Raw genomic sequence first — 23,626 nt, 5'->3', positions numbered from 1 at the left:
TGAAATTCTTTTCTACCCTACCATCACAAATGTAAATATGGAGTTAGCTGAACTTTACTGGAACTACATTTTCTAGGGCAATGCTACCAAATGTGACCTTGATTGCAACCAATGTGCCATCTGGATCTAATGGAAGACTAATGTTTCTGTGTAAAAGCGTCTAATGCTTACTGTTAAGTACATTGCCAGAAAGACAAGTTTGGCAGAAAACTGAAAATGGCTCTTTGTAAAATCTTCCAGGAGGATAATCATCAAAAATGTACAGCCAAATTAACTCAGGCATGGCTAACAAGATGCAAAAATCAATCTTCTTATACAGCTATCTATGCCAGAAAAAAAAAAAAAATCCTACATTAAATCCATAGGGTGAGTTGAAAAGACAATACTTTTATGTACTGCTGCATTAAAAGATGATTCCATTTCAGAGTTTTTCCCATGTCTTCATAATGTTTATCAGAAAGTGTGGGAGCAATTTATTATTTTTTTTTGTCCAAAAAAGTTAATCCAGACAACATTTAAGTCCTGCAACAAATGCAGCGTCTTATTAGAGCCCACCCACAGTTTGAGTATGTTGGATTACCAGTTTATTTCAATCTGCATACATAATCATTTCCCCAGGGATTGAATTGTAGGACCTTGTTTCAGTTTCTCCTTTTCTTCCCGTCACATTCTTGGCCTGAACAGAACCTTGGCTGCACGCTACATGTTGCAGTTAAACAAGGTCTGGCAACTAAAATAAATAAAATGGTTAAGCTGCATTTAGACTCTTTTTTTTTTTTTAATGAGGCTTGATCATGGCAGCCCACCGCTGAGCTCTGGCACCAACAGATAGTGCTCACTTACCATGGGGGTGAAATGTGATATTTATAGTTGAGTTCTTGGGGAAAAAAATTAGCATTTGATTTCGAGAAATGTTTTAAAGAGGGTTTATTTGTAGGAGTCAGATAGTGGTCAGCAAATTTGAACTCAAACGTTCTGGCGGGCTTCAAAATAGAAATTTAGAAAAACGTTACATGAAAATTTGTCATGATGAGGAGTTCATGGTTGAGTCAGTGACTGGATCATGTCCCGGTCATGTTGCTGGAACATAAGCTCAGATTATCACTGCTCCTTTGTGGTGTTTGACAGTTGGAATGAGGTGTTTATGCTGATGTGCAGTGGTGAGTTTCTCCTGAACGTATGTAGATAATCTCCTTTACTTTGAACCAAAAGACATTGTTCTTGGAATGCTTTATTCAGATGTAACTTTAAGCAGATTCGTGGCAACCCTTCATGACAAGCTAACCTTGTTTATTTCTTCTTCTTCTTTTTTTATTAGACTGCCAGAGTTTTTACATTGAACATGCTAACATGGTCATCTAGACTTTAAGATGGGGCCCAAAAAAATGGTGCATGTCTCAAATGGTTTCCCCTGGCGAATGCTCTTTAATTTAGAGGTGTAATTTGGATGTTTTTGTATAAAGCAAGTAACAAAATCTTTGGGTACCATACAGAGTGCGCCATGAAAGTGTATTCAGCCCCTGTGTGTGCACATGTAGAATTCCTTCTAGCTGCAATTAAAGCTATACGCCTATTTTTGTTTACGTCTCTTCAAGCTTTGCATGTTCTTTCTTGCAAAACAGCAATAGCTCAGGCATATTGAATGAAGAACATCTGTGACCATCAATTTTCAAGTCTGGCCATAAATTGCTAATTTAGGGCTAGACTCGACTGCTTTTAACTAAACCATTCATTTGTAGCTCTGGCTGTAAGCTTAGGATCATAGTTCTGCTGGATGGTGAGTCCCAGTTTCAAGCTCTTTGCTGCCTTTAGCAGATTTTCCTTTAGGATTGTCCTGAATTTATTTGAATTTCTATAGGATTAAGTGACGATATTACCTTCAGTTGTTATAATTTGTTTTAGAAATTTGACTTTAACGCCTTGAAATTGGGCTTCTGTATCTTTAAAAACTCTGCTCTTTCTGAGACTCCGCCTTCAGGAAGTCATCTCACCCTGGCTCCTCTATTAACCCCTTAACAACATTTTTATCAGCGTTGTACTGAGAAGTCGCTCCTATAATGAGCTTAGCAGATGCACAGTTCTGTCATGTGTTTGCTAAATGCTGCTGGCTAGTCTGAAGGAGCTGAGTGGGGCAGTGCCAGGGGAGGACTGCTCTGTGAGGAGCATGGAAACCGCAGCTCTGAGGAGACTCCGCGTCTCGAAGGCGGCGCTTAGTCCACCCAGGCATTTCGGGCAGCTGAATGGTTGCCATGGGAGATTAAAGGCTTTCTCAAACATGCATGAAAGAATTAACACTGCAGGTATGTTTTTGATTAGGGAATAACATTGTAACATTTGACATAATTCTGCCCCTTTAATTCAATACTCATTGTATGAATGCTATTACAGCCTGACTATAACAATCGGTTTGCGCACATTAGTTTTTCCACGCCTTGGCATGATCTCTTTATGATGTTACGTTCACCACGACTGCATTGTTTTTATCGTTTTTATGTTTTCCTGCCACATCTGTTTTGCTAATCCTCCCAGCCTTTCTTCCTTCATTTCCTCTCCTCAGCTTCGAGAAGGAAAAAAAAAAGAAAAGAAAAAGAGCCCCATTTCCTCTCCGCTAATTACTGTAATCGATGATCGCCCTGCCACTGTGTTACCCAGCGTCTTGCTCTGCGCTTTGCTTACATGCTCTAAACAGCTTCAAGGCAAGCGAGCTCTAATCCCTTGAAACGGCTGCCGCTCAGAAAGGAAGCTGGACTGTGTTTTCTTCGTGGCACATTATGACTTAAACATGTGAGTGAGTTTAAAATCGAAAGGAAACAAACACAGAGCCCTCAGCAATGCTTCTGGTCATTGTGTGTCTTAAAGCAATCTTGGCCTCTGAGCGCCAAGTGCGGCATTCAACTCGCATTTATTAGTTGTTTTGGCTGTTTTCGGATTGCTTATGACTATCTTAAGAGGTTTGTTTTCCTCCAAAGTTCTCGTCGCTCTGGCATTTCCACCTGAGCTACAAGGGTCGAGTTAAATTATCCCACCTTTAGGAGCCATGTGCTATTTTATAAAACCAAACGTTTGCATTTCCTGTATTTGATTCGAGCCTGGACACCAGCTGAGTAGAACAAGCCCAGTTTCTTTCCGAAACAACATTTGGGTTCCTGAGGTTAGAAGTTTAAATTTAAATATTTGGTTATTTTTGGCAGCTTGAGAGACTGTGGCGTGTGGTTTTGGAGGCTGTTCCTTCAAAAGACAAATTGTTTGATCAACTTCATATCACAAGCGCGTTTCATTCAGTGTATCAGTGACATAATAGTGAAATAAAAACACTATGTGTGTACCGAGGCAGCGTGCCATTCCTGGCAGCTGTCCTGCAGGGCACAGCCCACTTCTGATATTTGCTAATGTGCTGACTCAGGCGCTGATGAGTCCTCCTCTTTCTTAATGATTAAGCGGGGCCTGTTTGTGTGCCGAGTCACACGGCAGAAATGCAAACCTCCAGCTGACTTTGCAGAGAGGCCAAGAACTGGTGCCAGAAACCTCAGCAAGAATTTTGCAGTAGGCGTGTCGGGGGTATGTGCCGCTCTCATCCAATGGACTCTCAGATTTAAGCGAGGAAGTTGTGGCCTGGAACACGTGTCGACGGCGAAAAGGGGAACCGAAAGAATTGCAGATGGGAGCTGTTTATGGCCTCTGTAGTTCATTTATATTTGTAACTGTCGTAACACACGCAGATGCTTTTTAAATTTCTTCGACTGAGGAAATCTGAACTTATAAACATGCAGATCAGTACAGCTGAAGCAGAAGAATTGCAGTCCTGCTTTGTACAAGGTCATTGAAAGGCCTTTATTCTTGTTTTAAAAAGGAGGAGGTCAACCAAAGGCACGCATTAACATTTGCATAGTGCAGAGCATTAAATTCCAAGACTGAATTACTAATTAGAATTGTCCTTTTAAATGTGAAAAATGTTTCTCCATGTGCAACAGGTCACAGAAGTAAAACAAGACAAAAGATAAAATACAAATCAGCAATACTGGTCTATGGAACTCCAAAAGTGCTACAACAATAAATAAATGAATGTCGTACTGACAATAACATTCAGAAATTGAAATAAGTTAAATACATAAATAACTTCTTAGATAATAAATTAAATGAATAGGTCACTAAAGGTGGAATCAAACTCACAGTGTGATGATTTTCACTAAGCCATGGCCACACCAACTTCTGTTAGAGACTAAATCAAATATTACATAGTAATACTTTTTTTGTAAATGAACACATAATTTTGGACTTGGTGTATATAATTATATGTATTACTTTATGCAATTGTTACACTTTTTGCACTTTGAAAATCAATTTGGGACACTTTTTTTGGTAGAAGCAGTTTGATTAGAGACAGTTTATTAAAATTAAAAGAAACAGATGTTACAAAGCATGAGTGAAATGGAGCCAAGCCTTAGAAAAAAAAATAAAAATTTAAAAGATCCCCTTCCTTCACTGACTAATTCATGATATTTTTTAAATTGCACAGTTTCTTTTTTCCCATTCCCCACAGTACAATGTCTTAGCCTCTCGGATCAGATTAAATACCTCTATATCAAACGAGCATTTGATTTACTACTGTCTTTCTGGCTTTATACAGAGCTGCATAAACCAAAGGAAAATTCTCCCGCTGTTTCTTTGGTCCCTGCTATCTTAGATTGGGGATTCGCGAGATAAAACATTTTTCTCCCATGAGGCAAGTGAGTACATTTCATCTCTTTCTGTCTTTGATGGTTGTTTTGAAGGGTGCTTTGGAAATCTGCAGAAAAATTTCTCCATTAATTTCGCACATGTATGGAGAACCTTTCCGGCACATCTTTGCATAAAGATTACACACAAACGAGAAGCACTCTGAGCACAGCAGTACAGCTCCCTCTTGTCTATGTAAATCAATATGCACTTGTAGACAACCTGGGCGAAGGACAACTCGGGTCATGTGCGCTCATGTACCCAAGAGAAATCACAAAACAATAAATCCTGTTTTTCTGACTTTTTGGGGTTTTGGTGAGACTAAAGTGCATCACAATCCCATCATCATCTTGCACTCATTCTCTGCCTGCTATTTGAAGTTGAATTGCCATTGCACTGCAGATGTATGATATGGTCGGTTTAGAAGTATATACTAAAACAAAAAGTTTTTGGATTTTTTTTTATTTTTTTTTATATAGTATACTCTAATAGAGAAGTCAATAGAAACAATTATTTAGATGACAAACCTCTTCTTGTTTCTTTAAACTGTTAACACACAGATTCCAAGCCTTGGTTAGAATTACAAGCTTATTTTAGTGGCTTAGAATTGCAAAAGGTAGTTGAAAAGCTAACAGTTTAAAACTCTTGAGCCATTGCTTTGAAATGACTGGGACTACTAATTATCAGTTTATGATGTTTAGCTTGTAGTCAGCATTTTTTGAAAGTCAATAATGTCATAAAAAGTTTCAGTAAATTTAATGTGAATTCAGTAGTTTTCATATTGCTTTTATTAGCTACATCCAGGGTGTCTTACTTCCTCTAAACACAAAGCAGCAGCAATTTAGGCGTAGTGTAAAACTCCTTTCGACTCACTTAGTGCCTAAATTAATCTTCTGCGATGACTGTGTGGTTTTCATGATACTGATCTTGTCTTGTAAAGAGGAAGACTGATATCTAAATGTAGCAAGAGCAACAACAACAACAAAAAGACTAGAAAGAATAGCATTTTATTAAACCAGATTTCCTACTGCTGCTGCATTTGCAGACATAAATGCCGGATCTCCCAGGAGAAGCTCAATCGCTGGTATTTCCTGCTACCATTCAAATTATGGGGAAAAAATGAGATGGCTTTGGTTTAATGACCCTACGGTGGTCTTTCTCATGCTTATTTGTCATGTTTTGTACCTCATTTCATAGTGTTGGAATATGTGCACGTGAAAATAAATGGTAGTGTTTCCTTTAATAGGGAGAGGAAATAGGAACTGTAAACCCACACCCAGCAGTTCAGTTAACTAGACACGGCAACACATGCTGGAGTAAAAAAAAAGAAAAAAAAATCAGTTAAGCTTAAGTTGTTTTGGACCTTACTGTGCACCTTATTATTACAACAGAGCAATCCTTTTGCTCTGTTGTACTCCCAGAAGTGTCAACCTTATACAAATATTATCTTTGCTTGGTGTAGACGGGGTCTGCTGTTCTGTATGCGAGCAAGGCACAGTTTAAAAAAAAAAAAGTTGTATGGAAAGGACTTGGATTACCTCTGCTCTGTGAGGATTGCTTGTGTCAGCTTTAAGATTTATGGGCCCATCATTCATCAGCGTTAAAGGTGTGCAAACCTATTATGAGGAGTTGGAGCCAAATCGTCTCAAATAAATCACAGTGCTTTCAAAGTGTAACTTATTTACTTCAAAATAATAATTACAGCTCTTATGCTCAGAGAAGAAAATGTCTGATTGTTTTTTTTTTTGGTTAGTTTTTCATTTGTACAGTTCTGTGCTTTCGCTTTAAACTACACGTTTTGTCTCTCAAACCTTTGTGTAATTACAGGATTAAAGAACATCATTTTGTGATGCTGATTTTTGTTGTCTTCTAAGCTAGAAACTCTATCTTGGATGATTATGAACTGTAATTTATGACCTAAAACTGGCACGCTGACTTCTCTGGTAATGTCAGATTACCAGTTCAGTTGCAATTTTTTAAAAAAGATATTGAGTTCTTGGGTAAAATTTAAAAAGTCAAACCTAATAAGTGCAACACAGATGAAATAACTAACTGAAATCAAAATACTTTGTCACCTTATTTTAATATTATTCTAAAATCGGGCAGCATGGCCATTACCAATGCAGCTATAAAGTGTGTAGAATTACTGTTTCAATCGTCTCTCTGTCTCAAATGAAATGTGGTAAAGTTGAGACAAAAGTCCAATTTTTATGAACCTGCCTTTATACAAGGTATGGATTTATCTTTTATTATATGACCAAAGGAAATACCCTAGAAAAATAATCTTGTCTGAAAATGAGATAAAAATGAGCAAAAAAAGAAAACTGTTGTTTAGAACGTGTCTCTGCAGACCCCACACATCCTGGACACCAACTGTTCAATCTTTTACTTTCAGGTCAGAACTACAGAGTGCAATTTGTGAAAAGCAGCCTGCACAGAGACCGTTCCTTCCCCCAGGCTGGCTCTGATGAGCACAGTGAACAGCTTACAGCCTAGCTATTCTGTGAAACAAAATTAGTCTATTTGTGTCACTGCCTGGCTTCCTTTATGTTTAGCGTTCATACATTGCGAGCGCTACAAACCTGAGACAAGTTCCTTGTTTGTGCTCGCAACTTTGATTTACGTTCTAAACCGTGGCGACTACTTCACACGATTAAAGAATTCTTGGCTGCTCAGAAGCTACAATCACATTTGTATGTGTTTTAACCTGTTTGTAGAAATCGCTGAAACAAACGGACTCGTGTTAACCCGTCAACACACTGATGTTGTCCCAACATTTTACGTCCGAGCGTCGCACAGCTTCACATTAAATGTTCAACACGATCATTAATGACACGCTACGATACTCTTGAGGTTTGAGTAGCTTTTGAGGAGACTCATTCCACTCGTAATTAAACATAGACACTGTTCAACAAATCGGGCAGCATGGCCGTTAACGAAGATAACCCAGGGCCTTTACTAATAAGATAGATAATTATATAGACTGCACAATGTGATTTGCCGCTGCACGCAGAGGTCATTGAGGGGACATGCACGCACATTTACGGGAGAGTCAGGATGGCACCAAGCCTTATTTCCCGGGGCCCCTAGGGTCCCATGTTGTTTTAATGTTTCCCATCTGACATCGGCCATGCATGTCTGGCCTCTTTAGATGACGGCGCAGAGGAGAGGCAGCGCAGCCGCTCTGTCTCCTGCGCTACCTGACGTTACTCTGCAAGTGTGTGTTTGATTGTGACAGACGAGTACATCCAGCTCGCTATCTGGGCCATCCGTCCTGACTTCTTGTTAGTTCCAGCAGAGCCTCCGGCGGTGTGATTATGACTCATTGTGGTTGCTCATCAGTCATGTTTTTTTTTGTGTTTTTTTTTTTTTGGAGCTGTTTTGTAATGTTTAATTGCTGTTGTGTTACAAATTGGCTTCAACTATAGTCAGCACAGATCTTTTCTCAGAAAAAGTGACAACTGGGTTGAACGTGCCAAGGGTGCAATCAGACTCGGTCCTTTCATGTTTAATGTTCCCCGTTTGAACTGATCGGATTGTTGATAAATGTGGATCTGCCGTCTGACAAGAAATAGTCATACATTCGGCTTTTACCAAGTATTTAAATTCATCATCAAATATACAAAACTCCTGAAGATGTCCTCCTTTGTTGTTGTTTGTTACATAAAAATTAAGCTGAAATTGGAAAAAAAAATGTAAAAGGAAAAACTAATTACCACTTTGCTACCTTTGCAGCCAGATGCTGCTATATAAACCATCTATTTACCGGTTTATTTTCAGGATGAGCAATTAATGAACACAATGGCAAGACGGGAAGAGAGTAACGTGTTATTAACCCTCCCCTTGTTCTACTCTTTGCTTCGCACACAAGGATATAGACTCTATTGGCTATTGAGAAACAATTGCTTGTTGGAGGCATAGACTCTGTTGAAGTTATGAACGTTTTAGTCGATAACATTTGGCCGTAACACATTAAATGTGCCAGCTCAATTGTGAAGGAAGCTATGCCACGAAGCTCACCGTAAATCGTGTTTGCGGTAAACAAAGTATGACCACAGCATCTCTGCAAGCAACAGAATGTGGTGAACATTCCTCTTGCTCTGACTTTAACGGCTCAGTACTTGGAAGCGTGGCCGATATGGACTTCCTCCGCTACCACTGCTAAACTACAACCCTGACTACAATTCAAAAACGGGGCAGAAACTCAAGATTGTTATGTACAATTACGCCTTCTGCTTGCCAAGTAGCCAAGATTCATATTAAGAAATCAAGCTCAGAGGGACAAATCCTAGACAGAGCTTTGAAATTAGAATTCAATGACTAGGCTAGGAAGAAAACATCAATAGCCTTGCATGACACCATCCAGCCACTATGTCAACCAGAGCTCCTCTGTACGCCAGACTACTCTGCAAAGGTAGGCCACCTGTAATGGCTAAAGCTTGACCCAAATCAATGGAAGAATGATCCCAAACACAATGGCTAATCTACAACAGAACGGCTGAAAAAGACGAGGATAAAGGTGTCACAGTGGATTTAATCTGAATGAAATGCTGGAGTGAGACCTAAAGAGAGCTCTGTTGAAGCAAATAAACTTAAATAAACTGAGGCAACATCAGATATCAGATCTGTCCAACATTCCTGCTCAACAATGTGAGACACTGATAAAGTTAGACAGTAACAGACTGCAAGGAGTTATCAGTGATTCTGCATGCTGCTTCATCATAGGGTATGCTTAGTTCTTTGTTGTAGTTTGATCTATTTAATAAATAAAGACGAGTTGGAATCTGTTGTTTTTTTTTTGTGCACTTGAAGTCAGACATACACAACTCTATTGTGAAAATCTAGTAAACAGAGAATTTTTTATCATGTCCTGATCTGTAGTTAATTCTGCTAATGGATGATGGCACGGAGAGGCCACATCCTTCATACTATCAGCCTCATGGATAATCCAAACATTTTCAGCCTCATTGTAAACATCAAACCAAAAAAAGGGGTGGGGGTCTTGCATCTAAACTTCAACGCAATCAAAGAACACATGTTTGCCTTTACAAGCCTTGCTCTGCGAGCACAAACATTAAAATGCCTGAAAGGAGGGAGAGCAAACAAAGGTTGATGTGCAGGAGAAGAATGTTTTTCAGGAGGCCCAAGTACAGGTTTTGTTTAGCTGTGGGCACCTCAATGATGATTATGTTTCGGCATGATATTTCGCTAATATTTATTCTCTGCAAAGCCAAACAGCCTGAATTATCCCCCGGGAACAAGTCTCGCAAAGAATCGAAAGTAGTTACTTGGCAAATAAAACGGGGCTGAAAAGCAGAGAGCCGATTGATTTACTTTCTAAGACGATCCTCGATGATACATATTTGCTTTTCAGAGCAAATTCCATGGAAAACTTTTTATCGTCGTTCCGCTGCTGCTGCTGCTGCTGCTGCTGCTGCTGCTGCTGCTTGCTCTGGTTTTCTGCGTTTTGTTTCTTCTTTTACACTGCCTTGCAAAAAGTATTCCCTTAAACTTTTTCACATTAAAACCACAAACTCCAATCTATTTGTGTTGGGACTTATGAGGTAGCACAGAGTACTGCGTAAGTGTGAAGCGGGAAGGACATCATCCTGAACACATCGCTATCACGGGGAGAGACTTTGCACTTCAGTCCTTCAGTATGAAACTATTTTAGTGCTTTTTATGTTCCTTAATGGGTCAGTTTGAAAGGGTTTTAAAAAAGAGGTGTCCATTAAACTTTATGCTCCTCAAAATGGAATAATAAAGAAAAAAAAAGAGAATTGAGCGATTTTTACCCTTTTATGGCATAAATGTGACATTCTCTGCACATTAAGTTGAAACTCTTGTTAAGGATTAAAACCGAATCCTACGGCTCGACGTGCGGGTCCGAACTGGTAAAATGCCGGGGTTTTTTCTCATCCCCCTCAAGCATGCCGTTTCTCACAGAAAAGTTACTATTACACCACCTCTGTGGAGAGCGTGCAGCACTTAGCCGGTGAGGGACCCCTCCAGCTGCGATATTTTATTCAGCAGAAACTGCCAGGTTGGAATCCCCAATCCTCTTAAAGCGGGGATATTGGAAACTACTTGCTCCAAGCGTCCATGTTAAAGTAAATTACGTCTGCAATGTGTCACTGTTCTATTATTCAGGCATTGGATGATTTAAGGCGGAACGATAAACTTGACTAAAGACCTCACATTTTTATTGCCACTGCAAAGTAAAATTTTGGATGGACCACACAAAGGAGTGACCAAGTGACGCAGATCAGCTTCTCAGTTTTTTTTCTTCAGTTGTAACATTATTAGGTTGTTGCCAAATTTACAATATTAAACAACTGCAACAATAATTTGTATAATTCAGAGTGTCGTGTGATGCATTTTTAGCTAAACCAGCTTACACCTCCCCTGTGGCTTGGATTGTTCTTACATTGTGCGCAATGTCTAACAGGCCTCCGCACAAGCATGTTGAAATTTTTAGATGTGAAACCGACGCATTGCGTTGATCCTCCAGCAACATCTTTTGCATGATTTCTTTAGGAGGGAGGGGAAAGCAACAGGAAACCCCAGAGACACTTCAGATCTGCTGTTTGTAATGAGATGGAATAATAATCGCTTAGAGCTTTATTGATGCCGATCGCCACGAGGTAAAGTGAAGAGGAATCGTAAAGAAAATGCTGCGAGACCACCAGTCTGCCTGCTGATTATGTTAATAATGGCTCCCTTCTGACCTTTGGATCAGACTGATATGAGCCCTGCTGGCATGTTAACATTAATCGACCATCCATTAGCTTAATGATGGGTCACATGATGAGCTCCCGGCAGCTGGCGAAGGGTGGCCTGCAGGTTGTGAGAAGATATGGTGGAACAAACTCTGTAATAGATTCTACAGTAGAGCTGAGATAAGTTGGGTGATTTCATACTAAAATAACCAGAACATGGGTCTGGAGAAGGTTTAAGACGGTGTCCCAAGAGGCGTTTTTTTGAGTGGTGCTGTGGGAGTAAAGGGCGCAGGGGATATTTTTGTTATAACCAAAGCGAGAGCGATGTCCTGATCCACTTTCCTGTGAACTCTGACCTGTCCCTGCTGGGGGAAAAAAATGCAACCCCGTAGAACTATGCTGTCAACACCATCTCTCAACATGGGATGGTGAGCTTAGGCTGACCTGCATTGTTATTTTTCCACCACTAATAGTTAAAAAAAAAAAAATGCCACAAATACACAATATATCTACTTTAAGATAAATCTAGATATTTTTTTTATTTTTTTTAAAGAACTAACAGATATTTCTACATTTATACTGTAGAAATAAAGAAAAGAAAACCACATTTGAAAACTCTCATTTTTGAGGGTGTCTATTGAGAATCCTGTATTGTTTACAGAGCTCAACTGAAAGTTCCTGGTTTATTTGCGAAGCGTTGCTCATGGCCTCAGGCACAGTGTACGCAACGATGATCCCCTGTCAACATTAGATACCTCCTAGATCAGTGTTCTCTGGTTACATTTTTGGTCTGCTTAGGCACCGAGTCAGGAAGCACCGCAGACACTTCCCCGCCGCCGTTCTGTGATTCCAGCCTTCTGTGTCACTGCGACACAGAGTCTTCCTTCCAGCACAATCCTTAGCTCAGCTTAAATCACAGAAATCCTCGATGTGTCTCTGTAGCTTAGCATCCCATTACTGCATCTGATTCCCACATCATATCTCCACCTATGATGCTTTTGTTTCATCCCTCTTTCTGCTGCCGGATGTAATGGGGGGCTTGCTGAGGTTACGCACTGTTCATGTCACTTTGGAGTGAAAAGCCCCTGTTTTAACTTCATACACAGACATGACTTAGCAGTTTCAGAGACACAAAGCCCACTTTTCTCCTTTTTTTTTTTTCTTTTTCTTTTGAGTCTTCATGTCGACTCAGGCCAAAATCCGTCTTAACGAATGGGAGCAGTGGGAGCAGCTGCAGGCTGTGAGTTCATCACTCTTGCTGGCTGTTACTCTATATGTGGCCTACTGAGCGAGTTGGAGCAGATAAGTGAGGGTGTGCGAGTCACAGCGATTTGTTTGTTTTGAATCCTTTCGGTTGAGTCAGTGAGATAAATGAAGGATTAAAACAATACTGCCTACCACATGACGATATAATTCCACTTTTCACTCGCGGCCTTCGGAGTATATGGAGCATTTTGCCACATTGTAACCACATAATTCCACAAAATCCCATTGGGATTTTCTTCTATGATAGGCTTTCATGCATTTGCGTTCACCCCACCTGAGTGAATACTTTGTCGAGATGCATTACAGCTCTCTACCATCTTTGCACATCTGAAATTTGTTTTCTTTTATTTTTCTTAGAAAAATACCTAGCTTCTGTGAAAATCGTGCTTTGATATTGAGCCAATGATTTTTCCATTGAATTTAGGTCTGGACTTTGACTAGGTCTTTCTAGTGCATTAATGATGCGTCGATATCAACTGTTTACTTCAATGGCGGTAAGTTTAGTTGACATTTTTATTTCTGAAGAATTTTGAAAACCATATATGAAAGACATGTATGTTAAATTGCAGGAATTTAAAAAATAAGTCATACTTTGACAGTTCAGTAATTGAATCTGTCAATCCAGTAAATTATTGACGAACATGACGTCTAATTTGGAAGCATAAAATATTACAGGATCATACCTTTGCTACAGTAATGACTTCAACGATCAATTTCTAAAGCAGGAAAACTTTTGAGCATGGGTGTCTGTGTCCATCTGTTACCAGCTGCAGAGGACTGTGCAGCTAGAATGTCTCTGTTCAATTATTGTGAGCATGTGTGACTGCGCTCGCCTCGATACGTGTTCTGTGAATCAAATACACAGCACGCGGCGTGAAGTCAGCCATGCTGCTTCTCTATGTCTCTCTTTCGTCTTTGTCGATGTCTCTCGCTGACCCTTCCTCCCCCGTTCTTTGTTGGCTCCACCTTCTCTTTGAGTGAGGGGAGCCTGCACGTGGGGAGAGCGCGCAGGGGTCAGCCAGCCCATGCTTTTGCTTAAGTTCTGTTGGTGAAGGGGAGCGGGCTGGATGCCCTGTGGAGCGGTGAGCCAGAGGGCATTGCAGCATCCTCACCTTGTGTTCGTACACCTGTATGAGACTGAACCTGGCGCATATTTTGCCTGCTCTCGCATGCCGCAGTGTGTGTATGTGACATGGTTAGAAACATTTGTATATGAGCTTGTTTTGAATACAGATTCTATGAAGTGGCCTCTCTGCCTGCTGCCTGCAACGGCTGTTCTGTATCCGGTAAAACCGTACTGTCGTTTCCCTGGTTCTTCACCACGTGTAAAAATGAGGCACTGGCTTCTGCTCGGACATGAACTGACAGAATACAAGGTTTTGTTATTAAATAATATTATTATCGCACATGGTTGGTGATGTGGCAAAAATATTGATTTATTCAAGGTAAAGTCTAAATTTTACCACAAATTCAGTAGTTCTGTATAGCTGCCCTTCAATCATGAATTAGCTTTGATTAAAGATTTTTTTTGTTTTGTTTTGTTCAGTTTTGGGATCCACACTCAAAGCCAATTGGTCAGACCCAAGAAATCACTTTAATTGGACCTGTTCATCAACGTCGAGTAGGCGAAACGATCCCAGAACAGCGTTTAAAGTATTGTGGGCCTCAGTTAATGCCAGTGGTTCCACAATAACAGAGACTGGGCACCAATGACATTGGTGGGAGAGTTGCATTGCCAAATTACTATTGAATAAAAAGATCACACAGACCCATATCAATCAATCAATCAATCAATAAAACATTGCACATTTCAGCAAGAGGGCATTTATTGCTTTACATCATAAAAACATAAAAATCAGCTATTTGAAACACTAAATTTTTCCAAGTGCTGTCATTGCACATCAAAATGTCGGTCAGTCTTGCATTCATAAAATATATCATGATAATTCCTAAAACCTTTTTAGAGAGCATTCTGCAAAGTAGAATGTTCTCAGTTGTACTGACGGTTCAGAGGCAGTATTGTGCAGGTCTGGAGAATCTGGGCGATTTGTTATAGTTGATTGAACCCCTTCTCTGCTCTCTCCAGAAAATCCCAAAGGGTAATAATAATATTTGGGTATCAGCTCCTGACCTTACGCTCGTGCACGCTTGAGTTACGACAATTATCGAAATCACCCCAGCAAGGTCCACCTGAATTAAAATAGTTCTGCAGAGAAGAGTGGGTCAAAGTTCATCCACAGGTAAAAGACACTCGATGGGATCTGGCTGCGGCCAGTTATTAGGTGTGTTTTCTTCAGAGAGGCAGGTTGGTTTGGATGAACTACGTTTAGCGTTTTTCATTTCATCTGTGTATCATTTTAAAATAAATGTTTTATCTTAAAATTGTAAATTTGGCAGAAAGGTGGAAAACCTTTAACAACAACAACAACAACAAAAAAACAAAACAAAACAAAAAAACTAAATCCAGCAAAAATATCAAGGAATTTAAAGTTTATCCTACATTAATGCATCAAATCTCTAAACGAAAGACGGGACTAACGATGCTACATCTGGAATTATTATTGGACTTAAATGTGGTCAGAAACAAATTCCTATGGGCTGTTATAGTCTTCTTTAAAGCCTCGGCTTTTCTTCTTTCGCCAAAAGCAAACTGCCGCTTCTCATACACATTTTTGTTCAGAGACTCTTCTGTCATAAACATCTCCTGTAGCTATAAAGCATTCCTCTGAACGGTCTCCAGCCGCAGCTCACAAACTAAACTGCATCCGACTCTTGCTGCACTCAAACCAAAACCTTGTTTTCAAGAGATTCGCATTTTTGATTGTTTTTTTTTTCTTTCTCACCTGCCAACAAAGGGGAACGGAACGATTGATTTGTGCATCATTACTGAGATGTTTCTTTTCCATTTTTATTGCTGCAGAAGAAGATCGCTCAGGAATCCTCGGCGTTGATATGCACAGTTTTATTGCTTTAGGCAGAACGTTTTTTTATAGGCAGAATACAAATTTAGTTTATGTCATAACAAGTTAGACTGTTTGCACGTTTTCATGACATATTGTGGATATAAAGTAATGAAGGAGGTATGCTGAAATACCTTTCTGGCCACAGATGCCCTGCCAAATTGCTGCAACACGTCTTTTATAGACCTAACTGATCATTACGCACATTCCAAGCCAGCAAGGCAGAGACACAAAGCAAACGGTGGCAGTGAGGAGCTCCCGACATATCTTGCCTTTTCGTTCACCCCGTTTCATCCTCTGAGGCCCTCAGTGCAAATGGGGAAAGCTATATAAATAGTGGGAAGTAAAATGAGCGCAAGTGTTTCCTGGATCGCGTGTAGGTGTAGCGTGTGTGTGTGNTTGAGGGTGTCTATTGAGAATCCTGTATTGTTTACAGAGCTCAACTGAAAGTTCCTGGTTTATTTGCGAAGCGTTGCTCATGGCCTCAGGCACAGTGTACGCAACGATGATCCCCTGTCAACATTAGATACCTCCTAGATCAGTGTTCTCTGGTTACATTTTTGGTCTGCTTAGGCACCGAGTCAGGAAGCACCGCAGACACTTCCCCGCCGCCGTTCTGTGATTCCAGCCTTCTGTGTCACTGCGACACAGAGTCTTCCTTCCAGCACAATCCTTAGCTCAGCTTAAATCACAGAAATCCTCGATGTGTCTTTGTAGCTTAGCATCCCATTACTGCATCTGATTCCCACATCATATCTCCACCTATGATGCTTTTGTTTCATCCCTCTCTCTGCTGCCGGATGTAATGGGGGGCTTGCTGAGGTTACGCACTGTTCATGTCACTTTGGAGTAAAAAGCCCCTGTTTTAACTTCATACACAGACATGACTTAGCAGTTTCAGAGACACAAAGCCCACTTTTCTCCTTTTTTTTTTTTCTTTTTCTTTTGAGTCTTCATGTCGACTCAGGCCAAAATCCGTCTTAACGAATGGGAGCAGTGGGAGCAGCTGCAGGCTGTGAGTTCATCACTCTTGCTGGCTGTTACTCTATATGTGGCCTACTGAGCGAGTTGGAGCAGATAAGTGAGGGTGTGCGAGTCACAGCGATTTGTTTGTTTTGAATGCTTTCGGTTGAGTCAGTGAGATAAATGAAGGATTAAAACAATACTACCTACCACATGACGATATAATTCCACTTTTCACTCGCGGCCTTCGGAGTATATGGAGCATTTTGCCACATTGTAACCACATAATTCCACAAAATCCCATTGGGATTTTTTTCTATGATAGGCTTTCGTGCATTTGCGTTCACCCCACCTGAGTGAATACTTTGTCGAGATGCATTACAGCTCTCTACCATCTTTGCACATCTGAAATTTGTTTTCTTTTATTTTTCTTAGAAAAATACCTAGCTTCTGTGAAAATCGTGCTTTGATATTGAGCCAATGATTTTTCCATTGAATTTAGGTCTGGACTTTGACTAGGTCTTTCTAGTGCATTAATGATGCGTCGATATCAACTGTTTACTTCAATGGCGGTAAGTTTAGTTGACATTTTTATTTCTGAAGAATTTTGAAAACCATATATGAAAGACATGTATGTTAAATTGCAGGAATTTAAAAAATAAGTCATACTTTGACAGTTCAGTAATTGAATCTGTCAATCCAGTAAATTATTGACGAACATGACGTCTAATTTGGAAGCATAAAATATTACAGGATCACACCTTTGCTACAGTAATGACTTCAACGATCAATTTCTAAAGCAGGAAAACTTTTGAGCATGGGTGTCTGTGTCCATCTGTTACCAGCTGCAGAGGACTGTGCAGCTAGAATGTCTCTGTTCAATTATTGTGAGCATGTGTGACTGCGCTCGCCTCGATACGTGTTCTGTGAATCAAATACACAGCACGCGGCGTGAAGTCAGCCATGCTGCTTCTCTATGTCTCTCTTTCGTCTTTGTCGATGTCTCTCGCTGACCCTTCCTCCCCCGTTCTTTGTTGGCTCCACCTTCTCTTTGAGTGAGGGGAGCCTGCACGTGGGGAGAGCGCGCAGGGGTCAGCCAGCCCATGCTTTTGCTTAAGTTCTGTTGGTGAAGGGGAGCGGGCTGGATGCCCTGTGGAGCGGTGAGCCAGAGGGCATTGCAGCATCCTCACCTTGTGTTCGTACACCTGTATGAGACTGAACCTGGCGCATATTTTGCCTGCTCTCGCATGCCGCAGTGTGTGTATGTGACATGGTTAGAAACATTTGTATATGAGCTTGTTTTGAATACAGATTCTATGAAGTGGCCTCTCTGCCTGCTGCCTGCAACGGCTGTTCTGTATCCGGTAAAACCGTACTGTCGTTTCCCTGGTTCTTCACCACGTGTAAAAATGAGGCACTGGCTTCTGCTCGGACATGAACTGACAGAATACAAGGTTTTGTTATTAAATAATATTATTATCGCACATGGTTGGTGATGTGGCAAAAATATTGATTTATTCAAGGTAAAGTCTAAATTTTACCACAAATTCAGTAGTTCTGTATAGCTGCCCTTCAATCATGAATTAGCTTTGATTAAAGATTTTTTTTGTTTTGTTTTGTTCAGTTTTGGGATCCACACTCAAAGCCAATTGGTCAGACCCAAGAAATCACTTTAATTGGACCTGTTCATCAACGTCGAGTAGGCGAAACGATCCCAGAACAGCGTTTAAAGTATTGTGGGCCTCAGTTAATGCCAGTGGTTCCACAATAACAGAGACTGGGCACCAATGACATTGGTGGGAGAGTTGCATTGCCAAATTACTATTGAATAAAAAGATCACACAGACCCATATCAATCAATCAATCAATAAAACATTGCACATTTCAGCAAGAGGGCATTTATTGCTTTACATCATAAAAACATAAAAATCAGCTATTTGAAACACTAAATTTTTCCAAGTGCTGTCATTGCACATCAAAATGTCAGTCAGTCTTGCATTCATAAAATATATCATGATAATTCCTAAAACCTTTTTAGAGAGCATTCTGCAAAGTAGAATGTTCTCAGTTGTACTGACGGTTCAGAGGCAGTATTGTGCAGGTCTGGAGAATCTGGGCGATTCGTTATAGTTGATTGAACCCCTTCTCTGCTCTCTCCAGAAAATCCCAAAGGGTAATAATAGTATTTGGGTATCAGTTCCTGACCTTACGCTCGTGCACGCTTGAGTTACGACAATTATCGAAATCACCCCAGCAAGGTCCACCTGAATTAAAATAGTTCTGCAGAGAAGAGTGGGTCAAAGTTCATCCACAAGTGAGGTGAAAGACACTCAATGGGATCTGGCTGCGGCCAGTTATTAGGTGTGTTTTCTTCAGAGAGGCAGGTTGGTTTGGATGAACTACGTTTAGCGTTTTTCATTTCATCTGTGTATCATTTTAAAATAAATGTTTTATCTTAAAATTGTAAATTTGGCAGAAAGGTGGAAAACCTTTAACAACAACAACAACAACAAAAAAACAAAACAAAACAAAAAAACTAAATCCAGCAAAAATATCAAGGAATTTAAAGTTTATCCTACATTAATGCATCAAATCTCTAAACGAAAGACAGGACTAACGATGTTACATCTGGAATTATTATTGGACTTAAATGTGGTCAGAAACAAATTCCTATGGGCTGTTATAGTCTTCTTTAAAGCCTCGGCTTTTCTTCTTTCGCCAAAAGCAAACTGCCGCTTCTCATACACATTTTTGTTCAGAGACTCTTCTGTCATAAACATCTCCTGTAGCTATAAAGCATTCCTCTGAACGGTCTCCAGCCGCAGCTCACAAACTAAACTACATCTGACTCTTGCTGCACTCAAACCAAAACCTTGTTTTCAAGAGATTCGCATTTTTGATTGTTTTTTTTTTCTTTCTCACCTGCCAACAAAGGGGAACAGAACGATTGATTTGCGCATCATTACCGAGACGTTTCTTTCCATTTTTATTGCTGCAGAAGAAGATCGCTCAGGAATCCTCGGCGTTGATATGCACAGTTTTATTGCTTTAGGCAGAACGTTTTTTTATAGGCAGAATACAAATTTAGTTTATGTCATAACAAGTTAGACTGTTTGCACGTTTTCATGACATATTGTGGATATAAAGTAATGAAGGAGGTATGCTGAAATACCTTTCTGGCCACAGATGCCCTGCCAAATTGCTGCAACACGTCTTTTATAGACCTAACTGATCATTACGCACATTCCAAGCCAGCAAGGCAGAGACACAAAGCAAACGGTGGCAGTGAGGAGCTCCCGACATATCTTGCCTTTTCGTTCACCCCGTTTCATCCTCTGAGGCCCTCAGTGCAAATGGGGATAGCTATATAAATAGTGGGAAGTAAAATGAGCGCAAGTGTTTCCTGGATCGCGTGTAGGTGTAGCGTGTGTGTGTGTGTGCTTCCCACACACTTCTCGCAAGAAGAAGACGGGACTCTGGTTTTACGTGAAGGAGCAGATCTTGTAAATTCGGGGCGAGGGGGAGGCGGGGAGAGAAGAAACCACTAAGATGATGAATTGAGAAGTGGCACAGGATGACTCGTAGGCCCTGAGGCATTCACGGAGCCTGTCTGAATGCAAACCCAAGACAAAATCTACTCTTTTCCTTTTTTTTTTTTTTTTTTTTTATACGTTAACATTTCTCTTTACAAAACGAGTCCAAATATATTCAAAGGTAGTTGAAGGAGAATTAGACCCATCTATGTGCTCTGTTTCTCAAAGTCTGTTTCCACTCCCAGAACCTTTCCCAGGAAGGAGAAAAATGTTTTAGCTCCCATGGTTTCCATAACAGCAACAAGGGGTCAAATCAGATTACCCTGGTGTAAATTTACACCAGATAACAACTGCAGGAGGGAGGTGATACTTTCTGTATGTTTTATAAACTAAGGATGGAGTTGTGTGATAGGTAGGTGCTTATTATTTCTTACTGGTTGAAAATCTCCCACAAATTACACTTTAACTTAAAAATAAAATCGAACATCAATCATTTTTACTTTTGTTAGCAAACATAATAAATACTCAGTAACTCAGGATTTTACATTCCTGACATTCAAATACAGTAATGGAGTTAGTGAAGCTATTTGTAAAGGCCTGAGTAAAAGTATAGGGGGTGGAGGGGAATTTAAACTGGAAACTCTGTTATGTTACTATACGTTACTGCATTTATGTCATACCAAGTAAAATCAAATAACCATCGCCATCCCTCTGCCCCACTACCTCATGCATGCATCTGCCGTACGTGTGTTTCGTGCTCCTTTGGAACACGTCGAGGCCTCTGAAGGGCGTATTTTGTCATTTTTACAACTTCTCCTTTTCAAAACTGTATTCGGGCTCTCATAAGGCCATAACGCCAACAATTTATATATACATATAAAAAAAAGGCATAAACTATGAAAGGCAGACAAAAGGAACACAGACCAGAAGTTGAACAGTGAAAGCCGGGCAACAATGCACAACATATTTTTTCCTTCCAAGACGAAAGTAATGGCAGGAAAGCCTCCAGTTTCGAATTAGGGTTCAGAAGGCAATCGTTTTGTGGGTGGGAGAAATGTTTTCTGAGAGAGGTAGCTTGGAGACTTAAAAACAAAAGTGATTTTCAGTCCAGTCTGTCTGTAATTTTTACCACAGAGAGGGAAAGAAAATGCACATGAAACACTAAAGTGCTGGCCGTATTCAGTTAGATGTAACTTTTGCTCCAGTTCTGACCAGCATTTTTGCTCTGGCAGTCAACAGTATAGGCAGAAAATGTTACATTAGTGAGCCATGCAGTGATTGTGCAACTCTCACTTTTCTCCACATAATTTTGATGGTATAACTACACCATGACAATGCAGAGGTCAAAATATTGTTCTAAAGATTCCATCTGTCAAACCAAACATAAGTCTTCATGAGCTTAATTGTCCCACAACATGTGGTTTGGCTTGAAGAAGTAATATCTGCCACATTGTCACAGTATGCAAGGAAGTGCCTGCCGGCTGAACACTGCTTAATCTGATGCGTTTGGGACGTTTTTGTGCGTGTGTGTGCGCGTGTGTGTGTGTGTATGTGTGTGTTGTGAGCATGCAGTGCATCCATGTAAAGAAAACAAGGGGAATTTGCAGAACAGATTAAACACTGAGAGTTTGTTTCAGGGCTCAGGGCTGTTAGCAGTAAAACCAAAACAAAACAAACAAAGAAAAGAAAAAAAAAGCTGTGTTCTCTGACGGATTTTGGCTCTCGCTGCTTTCTGTCATTATGAACCCAAAGAAAACATCAGATTTCACCTTGAGCAAGAGCAGATCTGAACTTTGAGGAGCGTGCCACCGCATGTGCACACCACCTGATTCAAAGTGCATTTGTTGAAAAGTTAAGCAACTTCAGTGGGCATCTGTGCCCCCGTGCCCCTTGTGCATTGCCTTTCTATGACAGAAGGTTTGGATCTAATCAGATCCTGGACCACACAGACGTTCCGGGGGGGAAGGGAGCCGGTCGGGAATCCGGGCCCCTTTCCCAAACGCAACCTTTTGCCAAGAAAATCACCTTCCAGCCTGCCGGCTCCACCTTTGTGGCCCCAGCTTGTTCTCCTCCCCTTTTACCACCTTCTCCGCTTTCACAGAATGTGCTGTTTGCAGCCAGAAAAAGACAGAGGTGTGAGGTGGGTGTTGTTATGGCCCTGGTGCTCTCAGAGGCCACAAGAGGCCTCATAGGCTTCATTACACCAGTGGGTGGGAGAAGCTGGCAGGGCAGGGGGGAGGGAGGTTTGGTGAGAGGACATATGCAAGAAATGAGCTTGTTGGTCCTTTGTGAGTTTTTGCATGTGTGTGTCTGTGGTCTTTTTTTTTTTTTTTTTTACACAGTATGCATTTGTTGCTCATTACAGAGGTGGCTGAGACGTGGGGATGAATGGGAAGGTATAACGTGCACAGGCTGCACGTCTTAAACGAGCCTCACAGGCTGAACGCGGATCGCCGGAGGAGGACCGCGTGAAGACGGGTTCTGATTCGTTCCACAAATTCCAAACTGAAAAATCGATGTTATTGTTCCTCGCAGAATAAGCAAAATTGATGGAGTCTGTGCCGTCGAAAGCGTACTCTCGAAAGGGGTCCTCTGTTTGCAAAGCTATGGTGGGGATAATAATTCAGAGCACAAGGCGTGCTGGAGTGCAGTGCAGCAAGATCAACCCATATGTCTATTGTTTCCACCTTTCATGTATGCGGTGCTGGTTGGCAGTGCACACCCACCTGCCATCAGCATATACGTCATGTTCGTTTTGGGCTTTCAGTGTAACTCATTTAAACTGTTCAGTCTTAAGATTGGAATAAGTCATTCCTTTTTATCCACAGAGACTTTAAATTAAATACACCCTCGCTGACATTTGAGTAAGTTTAAGGGAAACAATACACTTCTGCAAGCTTCTGGCATCGTCACTGTTGCACATTTGGCCACTCTTCTTGTCAAAGATTGCTCATTTAAATTGGTCAGTTTGGGTTGTAGATTTATAACATTTTATGTCTGGGATCATTTTCCTGTCAGAACATCCAGTTGTTTATTTCCGAAAAGGGCAAGGGTTGACAAATAAAGAACTAGTCCGACTGCTTTATTTTCCATCCATTTCCTGGCAGAACTCGGCAATAGTTCATTAAAGAGGAAGAGCTGCAGCTCGATCGTTTTCTGCTCTGTGAAACTCTGAGATGCCTCACCTGAGCCCATAGTCTGATAAATTCATCAGACTTTGTACAGGCTTTGCTTTGTTACTTGATCTGCACATTTTCACCTGATTCATTAGGGCTTGTGTTATTTGAGGTGCATCTGGTGCCTAAATCCAAACCAGGCACACCGACATGGGTTAAAAAAAAATAAAAATAAATGAATAAAAAAAAGATTATATATATAAAAAAAAAAATTTCCCCTCTCACCCTCCATGGGTGGTCTCTTTCATCCTCTGAGCTCGGGTCCTCTACCAGAGGCCTGGGAGCTTGAGGGT

General features: G+C 40.7%; 1 protein-coding gene across 1 annotated transcript in view; it reads left to right on the top strand.

Annotated features, from left to right (window-relative positions):
- thrab (thyroid hormone receptor alpha b) overlaps window positions 1-23,626 on the top strand; it is a 133,345-nt gene that overhangs the window by 66,683 nt on the left and 43,036 nt on the right. The window lies entirely within an intron of this gene.

The sequence above is a fragment of the Poecilia formosa genome, unplaced genomic scaffold (genome assembly GCF_000485575.1).
Source record: "Poecilia formosa unplaced genomic scaffold, Poecilia_formosa-5.1.2 Scaffold7, whole genome shotgun sequence".
NCBI lineage: Eukaryota > Metazoa > Chordata > Actinopteri > Cyprinodontiformes > Poeciliidae > Poecilia > Poecilia formosa.
This window is presented reverse-complemented; position numbering and strand designations above follow the sequence as displayed.